We start from the raw sequence: 26,629 nt of genomic DNA on the forward strand, positions 1-26,629 counted from the left end.
TCGACGACGAACCTGGGTGCACGAATGGCAAAACGTAATTTTTTCCGATTCATCCAGGTTCTGTTTACAGCATCATGATGGTCACATCCGTGTTTGGCGACATCGCTGTGAACGCACATTGGTAGCGTGTATTCGTCATCGCCATACTGGCGTATCACCCGGGGTGATGGTTTGGGGTACCATTGGTTACACGCCTCGCTCACCTCTTGTTCGCATTGACGGCACTTTGAACAGTGGACGTTACATTTGAGATGTGTTACGATCCTTGGGTCTACCTTTCATTCGATCCCTGCGAAACCCAACATTTCAGCAGGGTAACGCCCAACCGCATGTTGCTGCTCCTGTACGGGCCGTTTTGAATACAGACAATGTTCGACTGCTGCCCTGGCCAGCACATTCTCCAGATCTCTCACCAACTGAAAACGTCTGGGCAATGGTGTCCGAGCAACTGGCTCGTCACAATACGCCAGTCACTACTCTTGATGAACTGTAGTATCTTGTTGAAGGTGCATGGGCAGCTGTACCTGTACACGCCATCCAAGCTCAGTTTGACTCAATGCCCAGGCGTATCAAGGCCGTTATCACGGCCAGAGATGGTTGTCCTGGGTACTGATTTCTCAGGATCTATGCACCCAAATTGCGTGAAAATGTAATCACATGACAGTTCTAGTATATTTGTCCAATGAATACCCGTTTATCATCTTCATTTCTTCTTGGTGTACCAATTTTAATGGCCAGTAGTGTATTTAAGTGATTAACATTGCAAGACTACAGGTTAACCATTTCAGGCCAGAATTTTTTATTGAAAACGAAAAACTTATTTATTTGGTAATGTTCTTAGGTGTTTTTTTAATGATTCTAGACGCAAGATTTATACAAATGTGATTCCCTTTTCAAAACGTACTTTGTACACTTGCTCATTTTATGGACTAAAATAACTAATTATGTAATATTCTCCATTGTAATAAATAGTAAAATGATTATTCAACAATTAACACGCAAAATAAAAATATTCAGTTACACGATGCAATACAGTGAACCAACAACAGCGATGTGTTCTGGTGGTCACGAGGTGCCGTGCACTGCTACATTCACTTTCTGATATTTTCATAGTGATGCCAAACGCTTGGCAGTACTTGTGCATGATGAAATGAAAAGTTTGAGCATTAAAAATATGTACCTCAGGTTTTCATTGGGAAAAAAAATCTTCTGTTGCACCTAAAACACAGTAAAAGTTAATGTACACAACTGTAGGCAGAGGGTCTGAAAGGGTAAATGTAAGAGAGAGATAAGCCATTACAAATGCGAAATGCTGGTACATTAATAACCAGTGTAGCCGCCAGAAAGTTAGAAGCAAGCATAGAGACGTGTATGCATTGTGTTGTGCAGGTGCTGTATTTCAGTTTGTGGGATGGAGTTTCATGCCTGTTGCACTTGGTCGTTCAATACAGGGACGGTTAATGATGGTTGTGGATGTCTCTGGAGTTGTCGTCCGATGATGCCCCATATGTGCTCGACTGGAGACAGATCTGGTGGTCGAGCAGTCCGAGGCAACATGTCATCACTGTGAAGCATGTTGTGTTACAACAGCGGTGTGTGGGCGATCGTTATCCTGTTGGAAAATACCGGATGGAATGCTGTCCATTACTGGCAGAACAGGTCGAATCATTAGACTGACGTACAAATTTTCAGCCAGAGTGCGTGGGATAACCAAGAGAGAGCTCCTGCTGTTACACGAAATGGCATCTCAGATCGGAACTCCAGGTGTAGGTTCAGTGTGTGTAGCACACAGATTGGTTGCAGGCCTCAGCTTGCCCTCTTCTAAACAACACACGGCCATCACTGCCACAGAGGCAGAACCAGCTTTCATTAGAAAACACAACAGACCTCCACTCAGTCCTCCAACGAGGTTCGCTTGACACCCCTAAAGTGGCAAATGACGGCGGTTTAGGGCCAGTCGAATGCACGCTACACGGCGTTTGGCTACTGCTTTTCTTGAAGAAAAAGTACGAACCAGCAAACAAAAGACAAACCTAAAAGTCTACTACTTCTACGTCAACACTCAGAAAACCACCTTATACAGTGCGGCGGGGGGTATCTTGTGCACCACTGTCACTTTCCGTGTTTCCTGGTCTAGTCACAAATAGTATACAGGATTAAAGATTGTTGATAACCCTTCGTTTCAGCACGAAACTTTGTAATTTTACCTCTAGGGTGTTTTGCGAAATATACATTGAGGGAAGCAATGTTTTTGTTGACTCTTCAAGGAAAACACGGTCACGGAATTTTAACAGTAGACCACAACGTAAAGCACAACACCTCTCTTCTAGCGTCTATCAGTGGAGTTCTATGAGGATTTTCTTGAAGTTTTCGAGCTTACTAAACGAACCTGTCACGTAGCGTGTTGCTCTCCTTTGGATTTTCTCTGCTTCTTCTATTAATCCTGATTAATATGTGTGTTATGCTGACGAGCAATATTCGAGCATCGATCGGTGAGAGCTTTGTAAGCGCCCTCCTTTAGGTATTTCCAACAATTTATGTGCAAAATGTTACATTTATTTGTGCAGAGGATCAACTGCAGACCCCTTCTCCCAGCGTCGATCTGCAGGTGTTCCTGCATTTCGTTACACTTCTCTAGCGTCTTTCTTTTATGTAACAGCATCATACACGAACAACCTCATGAAGCTTCTTTCACTAGGTCGTTTACATATACAGTCCATAATAATCGTCCTGTAACGGGCTCTATATGTCTGTTATTGTTCGTACTCATACAGGTAGAGCTAGATATTTAAGAAATGTATGATGGGATAAAAGAAATTATTCTGATACTTAAGGAGACGAAAATTTAATTGTGATTGGGGACTGGAATTCGATAGTAGGAAAAGGAAGAGAAGGAAAAATAGTAGGTGAATATAGACTCAAACGAAAGAGGAAGCCGCCTAATAGAATTTTGCACAGTGCATAATTTAATCATCGCTAACACTTGGTCTATGAATCGTAAAAGAAGGTTGTATACATGGTTGAGACCTGGAGACACTGGAAGGTTTCAGATTGATTATATAATGGTCAGACAGAGCTTTAGGAAACAGATTTTAAACTGTAAGACATTTCCAGGAGCAAATGTGGGCTCTGACCACAATTTATTGGTTATGAACTGGAGATTAAAACTGAAGAAATTGCAAAAAGTAGGAAATTAAGGAGCTGGGATCTGGATAAGTTGAAAGAACGAGAGGTTATTGAGGGTTCCAGAGACAGCATTATGCAACAGTTGACTAGAACACAAGAAAGGAATACAGCAGAAGGCGAATGGACAGTTTTAGGAGATGAAATAGTGAAGGTAACAGAGGATCAAATAGGTAAAAAGATAAGGGCTAGTAGAAATCCTTGGATCACACAAGATATATTAAATTCAACTGATGAAGGGAGAAAATGTAAAAATTCAGCCAATGAAGCAAGTGAAAGGGAATAGAAACGTTTAAAAAATGAGATTGACAGGAAGTACAAAATGGCTAAGCAGGAATGGCTAGAGAACAAATGCAAGGATTTAGAACCATATTTGTCTAGGGGAGAAATAGATACCGAGTACAGGAAAATGAAAGAGACATTTGAGAGAAAAGAGCGGCAGCTATACGAATACCAAGAGCTTAGATGGAAAATTAGTCCTAAGCAAAGAAGGGAAAGCTAGAAGGTGGAAGAAGTATATAGTGGGTCTATACAAGGGAGATAAATCTGAAGGCTATGTTATAGAAAGGGAAGTGGATGTAGATGCAGATGAAATGAGAGATCTGGACCTGCGAGAAGAATTTGACAGAGCCCTGAAAGATATGTGTCAAAACAAATCCTAGGAGTAGACATATTACTGATAGCCTTGGAGATTCAGCGATGACTTAATAAGAATGTTATAATTCGACTCGACAAAAAGCAATTACTGACAAGTGTCAAAATTACTGAACTATCAGTTTAATAAGTCATGCTTGCAAAATATTGACACGAGTTCCTTGCAGAAGAATGGACAAACTGGTAGAAGCCGAGCTCGGGGAACATGAACGTGGGTTCCGGTGAAATGTAGGAACATGTGAGGCAATACTGACCCTACGACTTATCTTAGAAGATAGGTTAAGGACAGACATATCTACGTTTATAGTATTTGTAGGCCTACAGAAAGCTTTTGTGAATGATGACTGGAATTCACTCTTTCAGATTCTGGAGGTAGCAGGGGTAAAATACAGGGAGCGAAAGGCTATTTACAACTTGTACAGAAACGAGATGGCAGTTGTAAGAGTTGACGGTCATGAAAGGGAGCAGTGGTTGAGAAAGTAGTGAGACAGGGTTGTAGCCTATCACCGATGTTATTCAGTCTGTACGCTGAGCAAGCAGTAAAGAAAACCAAACAAAAATTTGGAGTGGGAATTAAAGTCCAAAGAAAATAAATAAAAACCTTGAGATTTGCCGATGACATCGTAATTCTATCAGAGACAGCAAACGACTTGGAAGAGCAGTTTAACGGAATGGACAGTGCCTTGAATGGAAGATATATGGTGAATATCAACAAAAGCAAGACATGGATAATGGAATATAGTGGAATTAAACTGGGTGATGCTGAGCGAATTAGATTAGCTAACTAGACACTTTAGGTAGTAGATAGGTTTTGCTAATTGGGCACCAAAGTAACTAACGATGGCCGAAGTAGCATATGAAATATAGACTGGCAATGGCAAGAAAAGCGTTTCTGAAGAAGAGAAATTTGTTAACATCGAATATAGACTTAGATGTTCGGAAGTCTTTGCTTAAGGTATTTGTTCGGAGTGTAGCCTTGAATTGAAGTGAAACGTGGACGATAAACAGTTTAGACAAGAAGAGAATAGAAGCTTTCGAAATATGGTGCAACAGAAGAATGCTGTAGATTACTTGGGTAGGTCGCGTAACTAATGAGGAGGTATTGCATAGAACTGGGGTGACAAGAAATTTGTGGCAAACCATGACTAAAAGAAGGGATCGGTTGATAGAACACATTCTCTGACATGAGGAAACAACAAAGAATTGGAGGGAAGTGTCGGAGGTATTAATTGTTGAGGGAGACCAAGAGATAAATACAGTAAGAAGAAATTACAATGAAATGAATACACGTAGCTGCATACAGCCGTTGATATAAGTCAACAAGGACAGTTGAAAATGTGTGCCCCGACCCGGACTCGAACCCGGGATTACCTGCTTACATGGCAGATGCTCTATCCATTTTTTTTTTTTAAATCTCATTTTGTTCGTTTTCGTTCATTACATCTGCTCGTGGTGGACGTCGCAGGACATCCGTTTCAGTTCGTCGTTGATCCATTAACTCAGTTTTTTTTTTATTACAGAGGGCAGCTAACCCTCTCACCGAACACTCCGAGTTACCGTGCCCGCTGCCATATGAGCCACCAAGGACACAGAGGATAGTGCGACTGCAGGGACCTATCTCTGGTACGCCTCCCGTGAGACCCACATTCCCAACTTACTGTCCTGCACTATATTCATAGTGCCCCTGCCTATCATACTCATTACTCGCGGCTTTTTGCCGATTCCCGTAAGAGTTCGGGCACTATTTGTGCATTTGCACAGAAGAAGATGGTCAAATGACCGGTGAGCTTATATATATATATATATATATATATATATATATATATATATATATATATATATATATACTCCTGGAAATTGAAATAAGAACACCGTGAATTCATTGTCCCAGGAAGGGGAAACTTTATTGACACATTCCTGGGGTCAGATACATCACATGATCACACTGACAGAACCACAGGCACATAGACACAGGCAGCAGAGCATGCACAATGTCGGCACTAGTACAGTGTATATCCACCTTTCGCAGCAATGCAGGCTGCTATTCTCCCATGGAGACGATCGTAGAGATGCTGGATGTAGTCCTGTGGAACGGCTTGCCATGCCATTTCCACCTAGCGCCTCAGTTGGACCAGCGTTCGTGCTGGACGTGCAGAGCGCGTGAGACGACGCTTCATCCAGTCTCAAACATGCTCAATGGGGGACAGATCTGGAGATCTTGCTGGCCAGGGTAGTTGACTTACACCTTCTAGAGCACGTTGGGTGGCACGGGATACATGCGGACGTGCATTGTCCTGTTGGAACAGCAAGTTCCCTTGCCGGTCTAGGAATGGTAGAACGATGGGTTCGATGACGGTTTGGATGTACCGTGCACTATTCAGTGTCCCCTCGACGATCACCAGTGGTGTACGGCCAGTGTAGGAGATCGCTCCCCACACCATGATGCCGGGTGTTGGCCCTGTGTGCCTCGGTCGTATGCAGTCCTGATTGTGGTGCTCACCTGCACGGCGCCAAACACGCATACGACCATCATTGGCACCAAGGCAGAAGCGACTCTCATCGCTGAAGACGACACGTCTCCATTCGTCCCTCCATTCACGCCTGTCGCAACACCACTGGAGGCGGGCTGCACGATGTTGGGGCGTGAGCGGAAGACGGCCTAACGGTGTGCGGGACCGTAGCCCAGCTTCATGGAGACGGTTGCGAATGGTCCTCGCCGATACCCCAGGAGCAACAGTGTCCCTAATTTGCTGGGAAGTGGCGGTGCGGTCCCCTACGGCACTGCGTAGGATCCTACGGTCTTGGCGTGCATCCGTGCGTCGCTGCGGCCCGGTCCCAGGTCGACGGGCACGTGCACCTTCCGCCGACCACTGGCGACAACATCGATGTACTGTGGAGACCTCACGCCCCACGTGTTGAGCAATTCGGCGGTACGTCCACCCGGCCTCCCGCATGCCCACTATACGCCCTCGCTCAAAGTCCGTCAACTGCATATACGGTTCACGTCCACGCTGTCGCGGTATGCTACCAGTGTTAAAGACTGCGATTGAGCTCCGTATGCCACGGCAAACTGGCTGACACTGACGGCGGCGGTGCACAAATGCTGCGCAGCTAGCGCCATTCGACGGCCAACACCGCGGTTCCTGGTGTGTCCGCTGTGCCGTGCGTGTGATCATTGCTTGTACAGCCCTCTCGCAGTGTCCGGAGCAAGTATGGTGGGTCTGACAACCCGTGTCAATGTATTCTTTTTTCCATTTCCAGGAGTGTATATATATATATATACACTCTTCTGCGCCAGTCACGTTGGCAAGGAATATCCCTGACCAGAAGTTGGTATCAATAATGTATATACACTCCTGGAAATTGAAATAAGAACACCGTGAATTCATTGTCCCAGGAAGGGGAAACTTTATTGACACATTCCTGGGGTCAGTTACATCACATGATCACACTGACAGAACCACAGGCACATAGATGGTGTCCGTTCTGTCGGACATGTCCGAAGAATAGTAGTATTATATGTAGTTTTATTACCCAGAACAATCGTTCAGAATATGGAGTTTTAATTATTATGTAGGAAGATTTATTAGGAGACAAGTCCTGTTTTGTGTATTTTATTATTTGCGTGAGGTATTCCACCTGGTGTCCTTGCCGTTCCAAGAGAGTTGAAGGCACACTTGGATTCTTGACGGGCAAAGTAGTCAAAGGCGGCAAAGAGTCTTCTGCGCCAGTCACGTTGGCAAGGAATATCCCTGACCAGAAGTTGGTATCAATAATGTATATACATTCCTGGAAATTGAAATAAGAACACCGTGAATTCATTGTCCCAGGAAGGGGAAACTTTATTGACACATTCCTGGGGTCAGATACATCACATGATCACACTGACAGAACCACAGGCACATAGACACAGGCAACAGAGCATGCACAATGTCGGCACTAGTACAGTGTATATCCACCTTTCGCAGCAATGCAGGCTGCTATTCTCCCATGGAGACGATCGTAGAGATGCTGGATGTAGTCCTGTGGAACGGCTTGCCATGCCATTTCCACCTGGCGCCTCAGTTGGACCAGCGTTCGTGCTGGACGTGCAGAGCGCGTGAGACGACGCTTCATCCAGTCCCAAACATGCTCAATGGGGGACAGATCTGGAGATCTTGCTGGCCAGGGTAGTTGACTTACACCTTCTAGAGCACGTTGGGTGGCACGGGATACATGCGGACGTGCATTGTCCTGTTGGAACAGCAAGTTCCCTTGCCGGTCTAGGAATGGTAGAACGATGGGTTCGATGACGGTTTGGATGTACCGTGCACTATTCAGTGTCCCCTCGACGATCACCAGTGGTGTACGGCCAGTGTAGGAGATCGCTCCCCACACCATGATGCCGGGTGTTGGCCCTGTGTGCCTCGGTCGTATGCAGTCCTGATTGTGGCGCTCACCTGCACGGCGCCAAACACGCATACGACCATCATTGGCACCAAGGCAGAAGCGACTCTCATCGCTGAAGACGACACGTCTCCATTCGTCCCTCCATTCACGCCTGTCGCGACACCACTGGAGGCGGTCTGCACGATGTTGGGGCGTGAGCGGAAGACGGCCTAACGGTGTGCGGGACCGTAGCCCAGCTTCATGGAGACGGTTGCGAATGGTCCTCGCCGATACCCCAGGAGCAACAGTGTCCCTAATTTGCTGGGAAGTGGCGGTGCGGTCCCCTACGGCACTGCGTAGGATCCTACGGTCTTGGCGTGCATCCGTGCGTCGCTGCGGCCCGGTCCCAGGTCGACGGGCACGTGCACCTTCCGCCGACCACTGGCGACAACATCGATGTACTGTGGAGACCTCACGCCCCACGTGTTGAGCAATTCGGCGGTACGTCCACACGGCCTCCCGCATGCCCACTATACGCCCTCGCTCAAAGTCCGTCAACTGCATATACGGTTCACGTCCACGCTGTCGCGGTATGCTACCAGTGTTAAAGACTGCGATTGAGCTCCGTATGCCACGGCAAACTGGCTGACACTGACGGCGGCGGTGCACAAATGCTGCGCAGCTAGCGCCATTCGACGGCCAACACCGCGGTTCCTGGTGTGTCCGCTGTGCCGTGCGTGTGATCATTGCTTGTACAGCCCTCTCGCAGTGTCCGGAGCAAGTATGGTGGGTCTGACACACCGGTGTCAATGTGTTCTTTTTTCCATTTCCAGGAGTGTATCTATGAATTGAAAAAAGGCTTGTTATTCGTTAGCCAGAAAGCCTCATGTAAAAAGATACTTATCTGTGTTGTATTTAAAGGCACATTAAAAAGCCTTACGAGATCGGAGCTGCCAAGTCCTGGTTTTTAGTAAAAAATCTACAGATAATAAGAGTCTTAATAAGCGGGGGTTCGCAGACTACTCCGAAATGAAGATCACAAAGCGGTAACTTAAAACATAAACGAACACTCGCACTTTTCATTATTTCCATAGGCGTACTGACATCGACTTGAAGGCGATCAATAATCTTAAATTCAATTACATAATAATAAAGGCATCTGCTTTTCTAAACGGTGTGTAGCTCTGTAAATGTTTTGAAAACCTCTTTGAGGAACACACCTCACTACGAAATAATAAAACACTATGTGGAGGACGGCGGCCAGGCCAGCTGTGCGGTCTAACGCGCTGCTTCCCGAGCTGGAAGGCGTGCCGGTCCCCGGCACGAAATCGCCTGCTGGATTTGTGTCGAGGTCCGGTGTGCCGGCCAGCCTGTGGACAGTTTCTAAGGGGGTTTCCATCAACCTAACGAATTCGGGCTGGTTTCCCTTATTCCGCCTCAGTTACACTATGTCGGCGATTGTTGCGCAACACTGTCTCCACGTACGCGTTCACCATGACTACTCTACCACACCCCCGGTTCAATACACAACACACACAATGTGGAGGACATCTAACTGAAACTTAACACTCGGTATACATTGATCAACCAGAACATTATGACCACCTACCTAGCAGCTGGTATGTCCATCTTTGGAGCGAATAACAGCGGCGATGCGTCGTGGCGTGGAAGCAAAGGCCTTAGTAGGTAGCAGGAGGGAGTTGGCACCACATCTGCACACACAAGTGATCTAATTATCACAAATTCCAGGGAGGGGGCAATGAGTCATGACGCCACGTTCAGTCACATCCCAGATGTGTTTGTTTGATCGTGTTCACATATGGCGAGTTGCGGGGGGGGGGGGGGTAGGGGATGGGAAGAGGGGGTAGCACATCATTTGGAACTTGCCACTGCGTTTCTCTAATCACTCCTTCATGCTCCTTGCCTTGTGACATGACGCATTATCTTGTTGAAAAATGCCGCTGCCGTTTGGAAACATGATCGTCGTGAAGGGGGTATAAGTGGTCTGCAACCAGTGTACGATACTTCTTGGCCGTCATGCTGCCTTGCACGAGCTCCATTGTGTAACACGACAGCCTATTGTAAAGGGAGGAGACACTAATTCAATCACAGACTTCAATCACAAACACGCGACCGTGGACGGAAAAACGACGGCTAAGATCGGGTCATATTCGTGTTGACACCTGAATACATAGGGAATTATCTAATGTATAGTGTAAATTATTTGTCAATATTTACACTTATAAATTCAAAAACAGAGGAAAACCATTGAAATTATCGTTTATGAATGAATTATGGTTGATAAAAGAAAACCGATAACAGCACAATATTTCTCGGAAAATTTCCTAGTTATTTGATGCACCACATATGTATAAAAAGTTAAAAATTAGAACTTAAGCAATTTTCACATTCAGTAGTTTAACTGACTTCAGTGGTGTCCCACCGAAGTTCCCTGGTGGGCAGCGAAGATTTGGAGGGGTGTCTGCGTTTGGACGCTGTTAGAGACGGTCAGGCTGTCTTAGTCTGTCTTAGGAGAACGTTTTCTCTGATGAGCGGTGAAATAGCCGCTGGTTCCCGTGTATGGCTTATTCAGAGTTCCTACTTCCGGACATAGAAAATTTTTCGGCATCTCATAGACTTGTTAGTTTTCGAGTTGCATGTGTGAGTTGGCGCCCAGTAGAGGAAGCGTAGACAAACTTGTAGGTCCAGCCACATTTACTGAAGTGTTAGCCCAAAACACTGTCATGTGTGGTAAGTACATATTTTCGTGCGGTAGCACTTGGGGTCTCCGAGCTGATATAGAACTTGTGAACCGTTTAGAACTTTGATTTTCGGTGAGTTGAGGAGAGAGATTGTATTTTATTTCGTCATCCACACCGTACACACATTCCCATACAAACCGTACGGTCGCAACAGGACTCATGGATGTCCACGTGAATGGTCCCCAGAGTATAATGAAGCTGCCGCCAGCTCGTCCCCGACCTGCAGCAGAGGTGTCAAAGAGCTGTTCCCCTGGAAGACGACAGATCGCGCCCTACCATCGGCAAGATGAAGAAGGTACCGGGGTTTATCAGACCGTGCAACAACGCTCTGCCACTGCGACAACGATCAGTGACGATGGTCACGTGCCCATTTCAGTCGTAGTTGCAATGTCGTGGTGTTGACATGGCACGTACATGGATCGTAGAATGAAGGCTTTCACGACCGGTTGACATGGCTATTGATATACTTTCCGGGATGTGAGGTCGTCGTCCAAGAACTTTTCTGCTCCTTACGTTTCGTCCAGGACTGCGCTGGACTTCCTCAGAGGCGCTGCTCCGCTGAGTCTTGCCGACTGACTGGTCGGGTGCCTGAGAGCGACTTATATATTGTGAGAAAGGGGGGCGTGGTTCAGGTGACACGTGATGAGCAGTGATAATCCATAGCAAAGATAAGGTTGACTATCGACTACCACCTTGTCAAAGATAAAAATTGTTAGCAATTCTGTAGAGCCACTGTCCATATATCGCTAAGTTTCATAGCCTCCTCTTTCCTATTAAAATTATCGTTATGTTTATAAATTTCGATAGCTTCTCTATAAAGCCGTGGATAGTAATTTAACGTTGTAGATAAAACTTCGGTATCCGAAAACTTCACTTGGTGGTTGCCTGGTTGAAGAGCATGTTCCGCTACAGCTGACTTTTCTATTTTTCCAAGTCGACAAAGACTTTTATGCTCTTTCAGTCGCGTGTTTACGCTTCTTTTGGTAGTACCAATGTAAACTTTACCACAGGTACATCGAGCGGAACGGATTTGTACACCTGAACATTTGGATGCTGAAGTGAAACATCTGAAGCAGGCTTTTGAAAAAAACGGCTACTCAAGAAAAGAGATAAATAGAATTTTGCGTCCAAGGAACAGAAACCCAAAAGATAAGAATGAACCACAACGACAGAAAAATACAGTAGTTCTCCCTTTTATTAAAAAAGTAACAGATCGGATCGGTAAGATTTTACGAAAACATGACATAAAACCGATCTTTAAACCAACAAAGAAAATAAGTCAAGTACTACGATATGTGAAAGATAAACGCCCTCCCCTGTCGACATGTGGTGTGTATAAAATTCCATGTACCTGTGGTAAAGTTTACATTGGTACTACCAAAAGAAGCGTAAACACGCGACTGAAAGAGCATAAAAGTCTTTGTCGACTTGGAAAAATAGAAAAGTCAGCTGTAGCGGAACATGCTCTTCAACCAGGCAACCACCAAGTGAAGTTTTCGGATACCGAAGTTTTATCTACAACGTTAAATTACTATCCACGGCTTTATAGAGAAGCTATCGAAATTTATAAACATAACGATAATTTTAATAGGAAAGAGGAGGCTATGAAACTTAGCGATATATGGACAGTGGCTCTACAAAATTGCTAACAATTTTTATCTTTGACAAGGTGGTAGTCGATAGTCAACCTTATCTTTGCTATGGATTATCACTGCTCATCACGTGTCACCTGAACCACGCCCCCCTTTCTCACAATATATAAGTCGCTCTCAGGCACCCGACCAGTCAGTCGGCAAGACTCAGCGGAGCAGCGCCTCTGAGGACGTCCAGCGCAGTCCTGGACGAAACGTAAGGAGCAGAAAAGTTCTTGGACCACGACCTCACATCCCGGAAAGTATATCAACAGCCACGTACATGGATCGTCACCTGCGTAGGTCCACCGTTAGGAGTGTTCGGTGCACTGTGTGTTCTGACACACTCGCACTCTGCCGCCTATCCTGTTTTACCAGTCTACCCAGCCTATGGCGTCCGACATCTGTAATGAGGGGTGGTTGCCAAACTCCACGGCGTCTGGACGCGGTTTCACCTTGATTTCGCCGCCTGTTAAAGACTCTCACCACAGCACTCGCCGAACAGCCGACAATTGGTGCAGTTTGCGGAATGCTCGTGCCGAGTCTGCGGGTCATCATACTCTCGTAATCTGTCCTCGATCAAACTCAGATAGATCGCGCGCCTTCCCCATCCCACACACGGACAGCGCGCTCGCTGATACTACATGCACCGTGTGTGTGTCTGACTAACAGTCATTCCTCGCCAGGCGACGCTGCTATCGTCTGGACGAGTTTATATCGATAGTAGGTCGGTGGTCGTTATGTTCTGGCTGATCAATCTATATAACATTTTGCAATGCTCCTTTGACATCGAAACATGTTCGAACGAACAGACACTGCGGCGGCGACTACAGCCGTTATGAAATAAATTAAATGCATTCACAATGCGACTATGGACGACCATCGTCTGTATATTGGATGACAGCAATGAAAATTTGTGCCGGACTGGGACTCGAAGCCGAATCTCCCGCTTATCGCGAGCAGGCTGTGAAGCTTGCTCGGATAGCCAAATGGTAAGACGACAGCTCGTGGAAAATCCAGGTTCGAGTCCCGGTCAGTCATAAATTTTCATTGTCATTCCATTGTACAGCTGATGGTTTTCCATATTCGCATTGCGAATGCATTTCATGTAAACATCCCGTAGGACACGTCTTGAAATTTTACACACGGCCTTTAAATGTTTTGGATCATCTCACGACGTGCCTTGAGTCATAAAATGGGTTTGTTTGCAGTAAGACTCGTATCAGCACGTTCAGTGCGGCTACTCTTGACGCGGGCGTAGACAGGGGGGGACCAAATTTGGTGGGCCAGTGACGACACTGCTCACACGAGGGGCAATACGTGGTGTTCTCAGACGAGACGCTGTTCAGCTTGCAGCATCGCGATGGACGTGTCCGCATCTGGAGGCTTCTAGCAAACCGAACGTCGCCAGATCTACACACAATTACAGTCTCACACACGCACACACGCACACACACACACACACACACACACACACACACACACACAAACACACACACACACACACACACACACACACACACACAAATTATCCCAACGACCTGAATTTGCGTTCCGCCTGACTTGCATGAAGCCCACGTAACTTAGCTTGCTTGCAGATCATCTAATCTCTTTGCGTTCGCCCATACAAAATGGTTATACACAAGAAACAATACAGAACACTGCTCTTTACGGCAATCAGCTCATGTATAAATTAATTCCACAATATTTCAGATATTACGAAATACATTATTTTGGACGGGACACTCCTTAACGTTCGTAAAATCTACGCTATTACAACAGGTACTATTTCAAAAGTATTACCACACTTATTATTTTCTAAGAAAATTAATATCTGTAATTCTGCCACATGGATCCTTAAATATTCCTTAGTAAAAAGTAAATACTATTTTATGAATAAGGGATTCCACTCAGGATGACACCTAGATCTATGCGGAGTTCAAGTCACCTATTGTGCTTGTTATCTAGCACAAAGTGACACTAAATATCTGAGGTTTTCATGAGCAGCTTCTTGCGCAAATCTTAGGACTTTAAATGAGATGTCATTTTTGTTCTGAAATGGATTCTTACTCAACGCCTATAACAATTGCAAAGCGAAGCTTTTGTGCCTGACCGAGACTCAACATGCTAATTTCTGGTAAGTCTGTCTTTTTTCTGGTGGATTAGGACTTTTATCCGGCTACTACTGTCCGTGTCAAGTCGTCAAGTAACCAGGGAAAATGTTGAATTTCTTTTCATTCACAAGAAACGAAGTATGAGAGTGTATAAACTTGAAATAGCGTGACGTTGGGGATTCAATCCGTACACCTAATTGGATTGTTAACTAAGCACAGCCAAATGTTATAACTTGAATTTTTCACCAGTGGCGAGAATCTTTATGTTAAAAAGACGACAAAATTTATTTTTCTTGGCAAGGATTCAAATCCGGCACCTATATCCGTTGTTTTCTAAGGAGGTATAGACAAATACCGATTTTATTTCATCATTAGAGAGATGTAGGCATGTCTAACAAAAAATAATGCGACAGGAAGTTGATGCGCTGACTGGGAGTCCAGTCTCATACACATCGTCACGAAGAGACGTTAACTATCGAATCCTTTGTTCATCACTAGAGGCATGCTGTGATGGAAAGTTCTGTGCTGACTGGCAATCGAGTTCCCCGCCCACACACACAAACACATACACATACATGTCGCCTTTGTTGGCTGCACACCAAAAGACGGTAACTTTCGAATTCTTTTTCAACGGTAGCTGGGAGTAGCTAATTTGAGCTTCAAATGATCGGATTAAAAATTCGAATATGAAATGATGTGATGCACAGTTTATTGTCTGGCTGAGAGTTGAAACTGGAATCTATTGTTATTGTTGACAACACATTTTTCACCAGTAGTTCAGTGCGCACATGTTAGAGCTTGGAATGAAACTATGAATATTTTTGAGTAGAACCACCAAGTTTTCGACCCCAGATACATGCCTTTCTTGGAGACGTAGAGGACTTTGTAGTCTTGGCGAAAGCACCAAGCTGGCCGCTGTGGCCTAGCGGTTCTAGGCGCTTCAGTCTGGAACTGCGCTGCTATTACGGTCGCAGGTTCGAATTCTGCCTCGGGCATGGATGTGTGTGATGTCCTTAGGTTAGTTAGATTTAAGTAGTTCTAAGTCTAGGGGACTGATGACCTCAGATGTTAAGTCCCATAGTGCTTACAGCCATTTGAATCATTTTGAACCATTTTTTTGAAAGCAACAAAATTAAGGAACTGTATAGTCTCGAGAGGATACAATTCTGCGAAAGGAGTAATGCGAACTCTAATTCCAGTACTGCACCAAGATTTTCAAAGTTTCAAGTGGAAATACAGTGGAAGAGGAATGGGTTACTTAGACAGATGAAATCGTGAACGAAGCGGAGGATCACTTGGGGAGACCAACAAAGACTAAGAAAAATTCTAGGATATCAAAGGAGATAATCAGTTTAATAGATGAGAGAAGAAAATATAAAAATGCAACAAATGAAGCGGGTGAAAGAGAACACAATCGTCTATAAAATGTGATGACAGGAAGTGCAAAATGACTAAGCAGGAATGGCCAGTGGACAAATGTAAGGATTTAGAAGCATATCTCACTAGGCGAAAGATAGATACCACTTACAGGAAAATTAAACAGGTAGAGAATAGGGAAAGTGTTGTATGAGTATCAAGAGCTCAGATGGAAAACCTGTACTACACAAAGGGGGAAAGGCGAAAGACGAGTGATTAAACAAGGAAAATGAACTTGAAGCCAATATTATAGAAATGTAAGAGATGACATGGGACATAAATTATGATACTACGAGATGAATTGCACAGAGCAGTGAAAGGCCTAAGTCGATACAAGGCCCCTGGACTAGTCGACATTCCGTCACAACCACTGATAGTCTTGGGACAGCCAGCCCTGACAAAGTTATTCCACTAGGTGTGCAAATAATAAGAGACAGGTGAAATACCTTCAAATTTTCAGAAGAATATAATAATTCCAGTACCATAGAAAGCACGTGCTGACAGGTGTGAATGTTACCGAACTATCAGTTCATCACTCGTAAGTCATGGTGGCAAAGTACTAACACGAATGGAAAAACTGGTAGAAGCCGACCTCTTGGAAGATCAGTTTGGATTCCAGAGAAATGTATGAGCATGCAAGGCAATGCTGAGCATACGATTTATCTTAGAAGATAGCATTTGGAGACTTAGGGAAAGCTTCTGACAGTGTTGACTGGATTAACATTTTTGAAAATGAAGGGGTAAATTACGGGGACCGAAAGACTGTTTATAACTTATGCAAAAACCAGAAGGCAGTTGTAAGTGTCCACGGACATGAAAAGGATGCAGTTGTTGAGAAGGGAGTGAGGTGGGATTATAGCCCATCTAAGATGTTATTCAGTCTGCACACAGAGCAAGCAGTAAAGGAAAGCAAAGAAAACTTGGAGAAGAAATTAAAGTTCAGATAGGAGAAATAAAGACTTTGAGGTTTGCCGATGACACTATCATTGTGTCACAGACAATAAAGGACTAGAAATAACAACTGAATGGAATACACAGTGTCTTGAAAGGAGGAAATAAAACGAACTTCAAAAGCAAAACAAGGATAATGGAAAGTAGTCGAATTAAATTAGACGATTCTGAGGGAATAAGATTATAAAATGAAACACTAAAAGTAGTAGATGAGTTTGCTATTTGGATAGTATTATTACTGATGATGGCCAAGTAGGGAGGATGTAAAATGTGTTTCTGAAGAAGAGAAATACGTTTACATCGAATATAGGTGTAAGTGTTATGAAGTCTTTATTGACGGTATTTGTATGGAATGTATCCAAGATTGGAAGTGAAAGTTGGACGATAAAAAATTCAGACTAGAAGAGAATAGAAAGTTTTGAAATGTGGTGCTACAGAAGAATGCCGAAAATTAAGTAGGTAGATCTTGTAACTAAGAATGAGGTACTGAATAGAATTAGGGTGAAAAAAGTTTATGGTACAACGTAAATAAAAGAAGGAATTTGTTGATAGGACACGTTCTGAGACATCAAGAGGTCGCCATTTTTATATTGGAGAGAGATGTGGAGCGTAAAAATTATAGAGGGAGACCAAGAGATGAATACGGTAAGCAGCTTCAGAAGGATGTGACTTGCAGTAATTATTGTGAGATGAAGGGGCATGCACAATATCCAGCAGAATGGATATCTGTATCAAACCAGTCTTTCGACTGAAGACACAACAACGACAATACACGGTATTACGAATACTTTGGACGTTTCAATAGACGTTGTCCCCCTAAATTAATTCTTTCCAATGAATTAAAATCTTGAGATGTGGAGGATTCTAAACCGCTACCTACAGCGTTACAAAACTACCACTTTAACCATTGTGCAGTCCTGGCACTTTTGGTACGCTGACGTTGTGGCACGTGAGGCAACTTATTTCCTTAAAAACCTATAATAGTCGCAGGAACACGACCTTTATTTTTAATCTCTGAGAGGTGTATCATTATTAATAAATACGATATTGCAAGACAACGTACATAGCGACGATATTCGAAATAATGCTTACATGTAAATTATTTATGAAATATTTCTGCTCGTACTGAAGTGTATTATACAGTTCTAAACTGACAGCTGAAACAATTAATTGAATGATAAAAATTGATCCCATCTCGGAAACACTCGATGTTTAATATGAGCATAGTAAAATCCACAGTTGTCTTTATTAGACCTATGAATTTCGCTGAAATATTTAAAAACTGATCCTAGTTGTAACTGAATGGCCCTAAGCAATATTAACTATTGAGATTGCACTTAATATTTCAGTCAAATCGCGATTAAAATCTTTGTTTACAGTTTTCAGATCACTTAGTCGAGAGTAAATTTGACTTCTGTGGCATACGAATGCTCTCTAGGCTCTGTTACACTTCGTTTCTTGTCGTCTTGTCCGTAGGTTCTTCTTTCTGTCAAGGCGATATGTCACAGCTGTGTGAACCTGATAGAGGTCTACGAACAACCACGGAGGATGAACATAAGAGTATACTCAGTTGCAGCGATGACCGCCTTTCAGGACCAGCGCATAGATCAGGAACATCTTTCAGCTAAGCGTTAGCAGGTTTACCATACGTCGTCGGCTCTACCAGGAAGTAAGATATGGACGATGAATGAGAAGGCATTTTCCCTTGCCCAAATAGCTCTGCCCATGTATATCATCAAAATGGAACGAGATTAGACAGAAAATATGCATAGCAGAGACACAGGTGTAGCCAAACATCTGTCACAGTTTGGAGCTGGATGTCAGCAACTGGTTGCAGACTTTTGTGGAAACGTCACCATTCCCTTCTTAACTAAAGGTCATAATGTTTCCTTTTGTTCGTCAGAGATTCTAGTAACTTTCTGAGCTTAGAAGACGGGTTCGGAAGGCAAGAAAAATATACCAACGAAATGGCCGAGAGTTTATACATGACATGCAATAGAGGCAACTAAAAGAAAGGTATATATCTGAGATATGTGATACAAGCTAACCGGAAGTGAAAAAAAATTATGCGATTGTCAAGATCATCGATATACTTGAAGAAATGCATGGTACACAACTTGCCTGAGCAATGGTAACTCTGCACTTATTGCTGTAACATGGTTTCATGCTTTCAATTTTTTCTGCTGGCTTAAGTCGGTGTTATGGTCTGAAGTACCTTTCACTGACGTTTGCAAGTCAGCTATGGTATATTTTCTGGTGAAATATCATGTATGATATGTGACGTTGACACAATATTTTTCAACTGTGAAGATGATCAATGACCTAAACCGGTTCTGAAGAAATATTTTTTCAGACAGCACGTTGTGTACCACGCATTTCTCCAAGAAACAGGGAGTGATTTATTCGTGGAGACCTGGGCACGCCCTATAAATTTATACCTGAGAAAATGAGATATCTCACTCTGCTATCCACAACCCAGACTGAAGGTCAGATGACAAAAAACTGGAAGATGTTTGCGGAAGTTGTCGTTCATGTTCTTCTTCCCGATGGTGACGAAAAGGACTACAAAGAATATCATGAAAAACAGAGAGGAGCTTCAAGAGCCTTATGACAATACAGCCGCCATATATCCGCGTACGAGTATAGAGGTGGTTGAAATCATATTGAAAGGAAAAAAAATCCTTATCGTTCCAGTTGCAAATCAGAGGTGGTGGTACACACTGTCATTAAGTAGTTCCTTATATGAGCGGAGTATTCATTGAATGCATGATACAGGGGCGTTTTTCAAAATGCTGGAAGACAGCAGAAGCAGGCATTATAAAAAAAATTGAAAAGTTGAAGATTTCATACTCCCCTAATCATACCAGCCTGTCTGTAAGAAATGTTTTTCGTAATATTTTGTAAAAATTGGTAATCTGTAGATTAAAATGTCTCAGGATTCTAACGGTATTAGATAATGCTCAGTATGGTTCCAGGGCAGCTGAAAGTATGGAGCACGCAATTAATGAGGTGAGAAAATTGGTATAAACGGTAGAGACAAAAATGTAATAGCTCATAGACTTATCTTGATGTTTAGGGCATTTCATAACTTATAGCATCCCTCATTCTTAAGAGAACGGGTTACACTATAATTTTATACTATTGTCTACTGGGTTACTGCAGAGACCGATGCGTGACACTGTGAAGTTTCACATCAACAGTTAGCAAACATATTACGAAAGGATGCACTCGGTGATCTGTTCGCGACCCTGAATTCTAGGATGTTGACTTAAACTCACTTCTGGATAGATTAGAAAACGATCAATACTTATTGAGACTTGTTAGACACTCAGTGTCAACACAGAATAAGTAGCAAGGAGAGGTAGTCGGGTAATGTATAAAATTATTAATATGGGGCAAACGAGATATTGTCTGTTCCGAAGAGAAATTTCACTTCTCCACGAGTCTGTACTAAACGCAGTCGTGCACTGCGGTGTCAATGTTAGGCATACTGACTAGGAAGTGAGAAGGAAGTTCTTTTTGAGTCATCAGTCTTCTGACTGGTCTGCTGTGGTCCCGCCACGAATTCCTCAGCCGGCCAGAGTGGCCGTGCGGTTCTAGGCGCTACAGTCTGGAGCCGAGCGACCGCTACGGTCGCAGGTTCGAATCCTGCCTCGGGCATGGATGTGTGTGATGTCCTTAGGTTAGTTAGGTTTAATTAGTTCTAAGTTCTAGGCGACTAATGACCTCAGATGTTGAGTCGCATAGTGCTCAGAGCCATTTGAACGAATGCCTCTCTTGTGCCAACCTCTTCATCTCAGAGTATCACTTGCAATCTACGTCCTCAATTATTTGCTGGATATATTCCAACCTATGTCTTCCTCTACAGTTTTTACCCTCTACAGCTCCCTTTAATACCACGGAAGTTATTCCGTGATGTCTTAACAGATGTCGTTCACCCTGTCCCTTCTTCTTGTCAATGTTTTCCATGTATACCTTTACTCTCAGATTCTGCGGAGAACCTCCTCGTTCCTTACCTTATCAGTCCACCTAATTTTCAACATTCTTCTGTAGCACCACATCTCACAGTCTTCGATTCTCTTCTGTTCCGGTTTTCCTACAGCCCATGTTTCGCTACCATACAATGCTGTGTGTCAAACTCACATTCTCAGAAATTTCTTTCTACAGTTGAGGTCTAGATCAGTACTAGTAGATTTTTCTTGGATAGGGATGCCTTTCTGCTAGCGCTAGTCTGCTTTTAAATGTCCTCCTTGCTCCGTCAATCATGGGTTACTGTAAAACTGGGAACTGCAAAAGGTAGGAATTCAAGGAGATGGGACCTGGATAAAATGAAAGAACCAGAGGCTGTAGAGAGTTTCAGGAAAAGCATTAGGTAACGATTGAAAAGGAAAGGGGCAAGAGATATAGTAGAAGAATAATGGGTGGCTTTGAGAGATGAAATAGTGAAGGCAGCAGAGGATCAAGTAGGTGTAAAGACAAGGGCTAGTAGAAATCCATGGATAGCAGAAGAGATATTGAATTTAATTGACGAAAGGAGAAAATATAAAAATGTAGTAAATGGAGCAGGCGAAAAGGAATACAAACGTCTCCAAAATGAGATCGACAGGAAGTACAAAATGGCTAAGCAGGGATGCCTAGAGAAGAAATGTAAGGACGTAGAAGCTTGTATCATTAGGGGTAAGATAGATACTGCCTGCAGGAAAATTAAAGAGACCTTTGGAGAAAAGAGAGCCACCTGTATGAATATCAAGAGCTCAGATGGAAACCCTGTCCCAAGCAACGGAGTGAAAGCAGAAAGGTGGAAGGAGTGAATAGAAGATATATACATGGGAGATATACTTGAGGGCAATATTATGTAAATGGAAGAGGACATAGATGAAGATGAAATAGGTGATATGATACTGCGTGAAGAATTTGACAGAGCATTGAAAGACCTAAGTCGAAACAAGGCCCCGGGAGTAGACAAAAAAATACCCTCAGACTTCAAGAAGAATATAAGAATTCCAATCCCAAAGAATGTAGGTACTGACAGATGTGAAAATTACCCAACTATCAGGGTAATAAGTAACAGCTGCAAAATACTAACACGAATTCTTTACAGGCGAAGGTTAAAAATTGGTAGAAGCCGACCTCGGGGAAGATCAGATTGGATTCCGTAAAAATGTTGGAACACGTGAGGCAATACTGATCCTGCGACTTATCTTAGAAGATAGGTTAAGGAAAGGCAAACCTACGTTTCCAGCATTTGTAGATTTAGAGAAAGCTTTTGACCATATTGACTGGAATACTCTCCTTCAAATTCTGGAAGTGGTAGGGGTAAAATACAGGGAGCTAATGGCTATGTACAATTTGCACAGATACCAGATGGCAATTATAAGAGTCGAGGGGCATGAAAGGGAAACAGTGGTTGATATGGGAGTGAGACAGTGTTGTAGCCTATCGCCGATGTTATTCAATCTGCATATTGAGCAAGTAGTAAATGAAACAATAGAAACATTCGGAGTAGGAATTAAAATCCATGGAGAAGATATCAAAACTTTGAGATTTGCCGACGACATTGCAATTCTCTCAGAGACAGCAAAGGACGTGGAAGAGCAGCTGAACGGAATGGACAGTGTGTTGAAAGGAGGATATGAGATGAACATCAACAAAAGCAAAACCAGGATAATGGAATGTAGTCGAATTAAATCAGGTGATGCTGAGGGAATTAGATTAGGAAATGAGACACTTAAAGTAGCAAATGAGTTTTGATATTTGGGAAGCAAAATAACTGATGACTGTCGAAGTAGGGAGGATATAAAATGCAGACTGACTACGGGGAGGAAAGCTTTTCTGAAAAAGAGAAATTTGTTAACATCGACTATAGATTTAAGTGTCAGGATGTCTTTTCTGAAAGTATTTGTATGGAGTGTAGCCATGTATGGAAGTGAAACATAGACGATAACTAGTTGAGACAAAAAGAGAATAGTAGCTTTCGAAATTTGGTGCTACAGAAGAGTTCTGAAGATTAGATGGATAGATCACGTAAGTAATGAGGAGGTACTGAATAGAATTGGGAAGAAGAGGAATTTGTGGCACAAGTTGACTAGAAGAGGGGATCAGTTGGTAGGACACGTTCTGAGGCATCAAGGGATCACCAATTTAGTATTGAACGGCAGCGTGGAGGGTAAAAATCGTAGAGGGAAACCAGGAGAGGAATACAGTAAGCAGATTCAGAGGGATGTAGATTGCAGTAGTTATTGGAAGATGAAGAGGATAGAGAATAGAGTAGTATAGAGAGCTGCATCAAACCAGTCTCAGGATTGAAGACCACAACGACAACAGCTAGCAGAATTTCTTAACTTCGTCTTCTTTGTGATCACTAAACGAGATGTTAAGTTTCTCGCTGTTGTCATATCTTCTACTTCTCATTACTGTCGTCTTTCTTCGTTTTGTTCTCAGTTGATATTTTGTACTCATTAGACAGTCCATTTTATTCGGCAGATCCTATAATTCTTCTTCACTTTCACTCAGTACTGCAATGTTGTCAGAAAATATTGTCATTGATATCCTTTCACTTTGAAATTTAATCTCACTCACGAATTTTCGTTTTATTTCCGTCATTGATTATTCGATCTTTAGATTATACCCTTTTTAATCCGAGTACATCGTTCTTGGTCATCCACTCTTATTGTGCCCTATTGATTCTTGTGCATATTATTCCCTATTAGTTCTTGTATATATTATGTATTACCCGACTTATCTATAGCTATCCCTATTTTTCTCAGAATTTCGAACATCTTGCACCATTTGACATTGCCGAACGCTTTTTAGAGGTTGACAAATCATATGAACGTGTCTTGATTTTTCTTTAGTCTTACTTCCGTTATCAACCGCAGTGTCATAACTGCAGAGATGGAATTCCTCAGGCACAGGATGCAAAATGCTTCTGTTTCTTCCTTATGTACACGAGAGACTTCAGATAAGACATTTTGAGCCAAGTATGGGACCGGTTCACTACGTTTCCGGGCATGGGACACACACTATATATTTGAAAACAATTGATAAAAGGGCAACGATCAGGTGTGACTGTGGTGAAATCGTCATTGCAGCTCATGTCCAATGGTAATGTCCATTACTTGGTGATATTGCATGGAGTGCTAAGCAGGCTGTAAGAAGTAAAACTGTTTACCACGTACAGTAAAAGACCACTTTGATACACTAAATTTCTGTATTATCCTATCTCAGGAAAAGCTAGGCTTAACTGTAGCCAACAGACACCACAGCAGAGACTTGTGAGGTCTGTAAACAAAAGGAAGCCCGATATCTCTACGATAACTTGACCCAGTAGGGGAAGAGTGGGGAGATGCCCAGAAGCGTACCTAAGAGGAATTAAAAGAATCATTGAAAGATGTGTCATGCGCTCTGGTCTTTCGCTGTGCTATTTGAAGGCAGCAGGATATTGCTGGAATTGGCAGCGTAGCCGATCTGGTACGAAGCGTACAGAAAAACGAGATGTATTCCGAAAGCAGTGAAATGGCTGTGTATGTGTTTATTTTAGACTACACTAAAGACGAACATTGAGTTCACATAAGGTAGCATACTTTTTACTGTACTCCATTGATCAGTGACTAAATTTTCCGTGATATAATTGGTATTAGTAACAATCTTCAGCAGTGGTTGTTGCTGCAGAAAAATCAGGGTGGTGGTAGTAGTAATAGATACTTTTTACACATGTTAAGTTGTATTGTTTGCCATTATATTAATAGCGTATGGTGTTGTAGCAGTACTAGTGTCATAGGTGTAAAGAGAACAGTAAAGTCAGTCGAAACAGTTTGAAATAACGAAAATCGATGTCTCATTTTCTGTCAAAGTAAAGAAACACGCAACTGAGAGCGGAAAGAATGTCAAAGGAACATTTCCTGTAGAGTAGCGTATAGATAGCCATCTGAATGTTAGAGCGATAATAGCAAAAAGAAATACAGATAAGGAAATGTTCAGAATAGAAGAAAAAGAAATAGATTATCATCAAGTTTCACATAAATGTTATTCTATACGTAATGGTCCGTTTATGCCCTCAAGAAAGTGGAATATGATAAATAAAAGCACCTACATCGACAACATTTAAATTACTATCCTGCAATTTACATGCAGGTCTTGGCAGAGGGTTCACAGAACCACTTTCATGCCATTTCTCGACCTTTCCACTCTCGAATAGCACGTGGAAAGAACGAATAAGTAAATATGTGCATGTGAGCTTTGATTTCTCTTTGTTTATTACGACCATGGATACTGGAATACACGCTTACTTCAGAGTGAACCCAACCATGGCTCTATAGCCCGCAATTGCCACAACGTTTTGTGTTATAATTGGTTCACTAGCGACAACAAGGTTGTTTACGGCAGTGTGAATTTTTGTTAGTGACTGGTGATTGAATACAGAGTTACGCTGTAATAATCAATTTACTCATGGATTTTTTAGAGTAAGTTTTTAAGTGAAAAACGATGGCTGGGTGCGAGGTCACCAGTTGTGCTAAACAGAGCAGACAACTAAGTAAGTCAGGAATTAAGTTTCATATATTTCCTAAAAACAATGAAACGAAACGAAAATGGATAAATGTAAACGTGCAGATTCGTTTTCAGTTGAAAATGTTCATGTCTGCTCAATGCATTTTACTGATTCCGATTATGAACGTGATTTGAAAAGTGAACTGCCGAAGTTGAAGACTGACGCTGCTGCAGCTCTAAACCTACAATCCTGTAGCGTAGTAATGAGCGTAATAATGAGAGAAGGAAATGGGGACAAAAACGAAGCTACTGTAAAGGTGAAGATATTTGACAGGTAAATATACTATCAACTAATGAAGGAATTGGTACTAGATGACACTTTAACGGTGAAAACAAACACTGCTGTCATGCTACATTGCGTGCTCACGTCAATAATTAGAAATTATGGAAACAGAAATAAAAGACCTCAGGCATAAAAATGCAGATTTAACGCACCGTCTTTCGATGAAGCGCTGAGTTACTGAAATTAAAACGTGTTCAGAAAGTTATTCAGGGCCTTTTTAATGAGATCAACAAAAGTGCTTGTGAAAGCAATATGTACTAACCGTCACGTGAAGACACTGGAAAGGCTGCATCTTTACGTTGCCTATCTGTGACCACTCTTTGCCTGCCACCAAAAGAATTAAGCTTTGATTTTGAGCCGTAATGCGAGCGAAATCCAGTCAGGTAGCACATCAAAGAATGGGAAAGAATATGATGCCTTAACTACTAATATATTGGCGCAAACTCGAACTACGAGTATAGAACCATTACCGTCTGAGCATCAAGACACTTATTGTCTACAGGAAAGTGAATGAGACAACAAGGAAGTCAATTTGAGAGGTGCGAGAAAATTTTGAGAACTGCACCAAATACGAAGGGGAAAATGTTCCATATTTGAAGGAAAATGTTGAGCAGTCAAAAATGACTGCAGGTTATGTTGCTTATAGGGTTGATTGCAAACATCCCGAAGTAGCATATTTGTACGGTAAACCGATTGATCACGTAAATTTTTCAGTAAAGA

The 26,629-nt window shown here is 42.8% G+C and overlaps 1 protein-coding gene across 1 annotated transcript in view; it reads left to right on the top strand.

Moving 5' to 3' along the window:
* LOC126094579 (pancreatic triacylglycerol lipase-like) overlaps window positions 1-26,629 on the top strand; it is a 231,009-nt gene that overhangs the window by 147,948 nt on the left and 56,432 nt on the right. The gene's annotated exons all lie outside the window — the stretch shown is intronic.

The sequence above is a fragment of the Schistocerca cancellata genome, chromosome 1, assembly GCF_023864275.1.
Source record: "Schistocerca cancellata isolate TAMUIC-IGC-003103 chromosome 1, iqSchCanc2.1, whole genome shotgun sequence".
Classification (NCBI taxonomy): domain Eukaryota; kingdom Metazoa; phylum Arthropoda; class Insecta; order Orthoptera; family Acrididae; genus Schistocerca; species Schistocerca cancellata.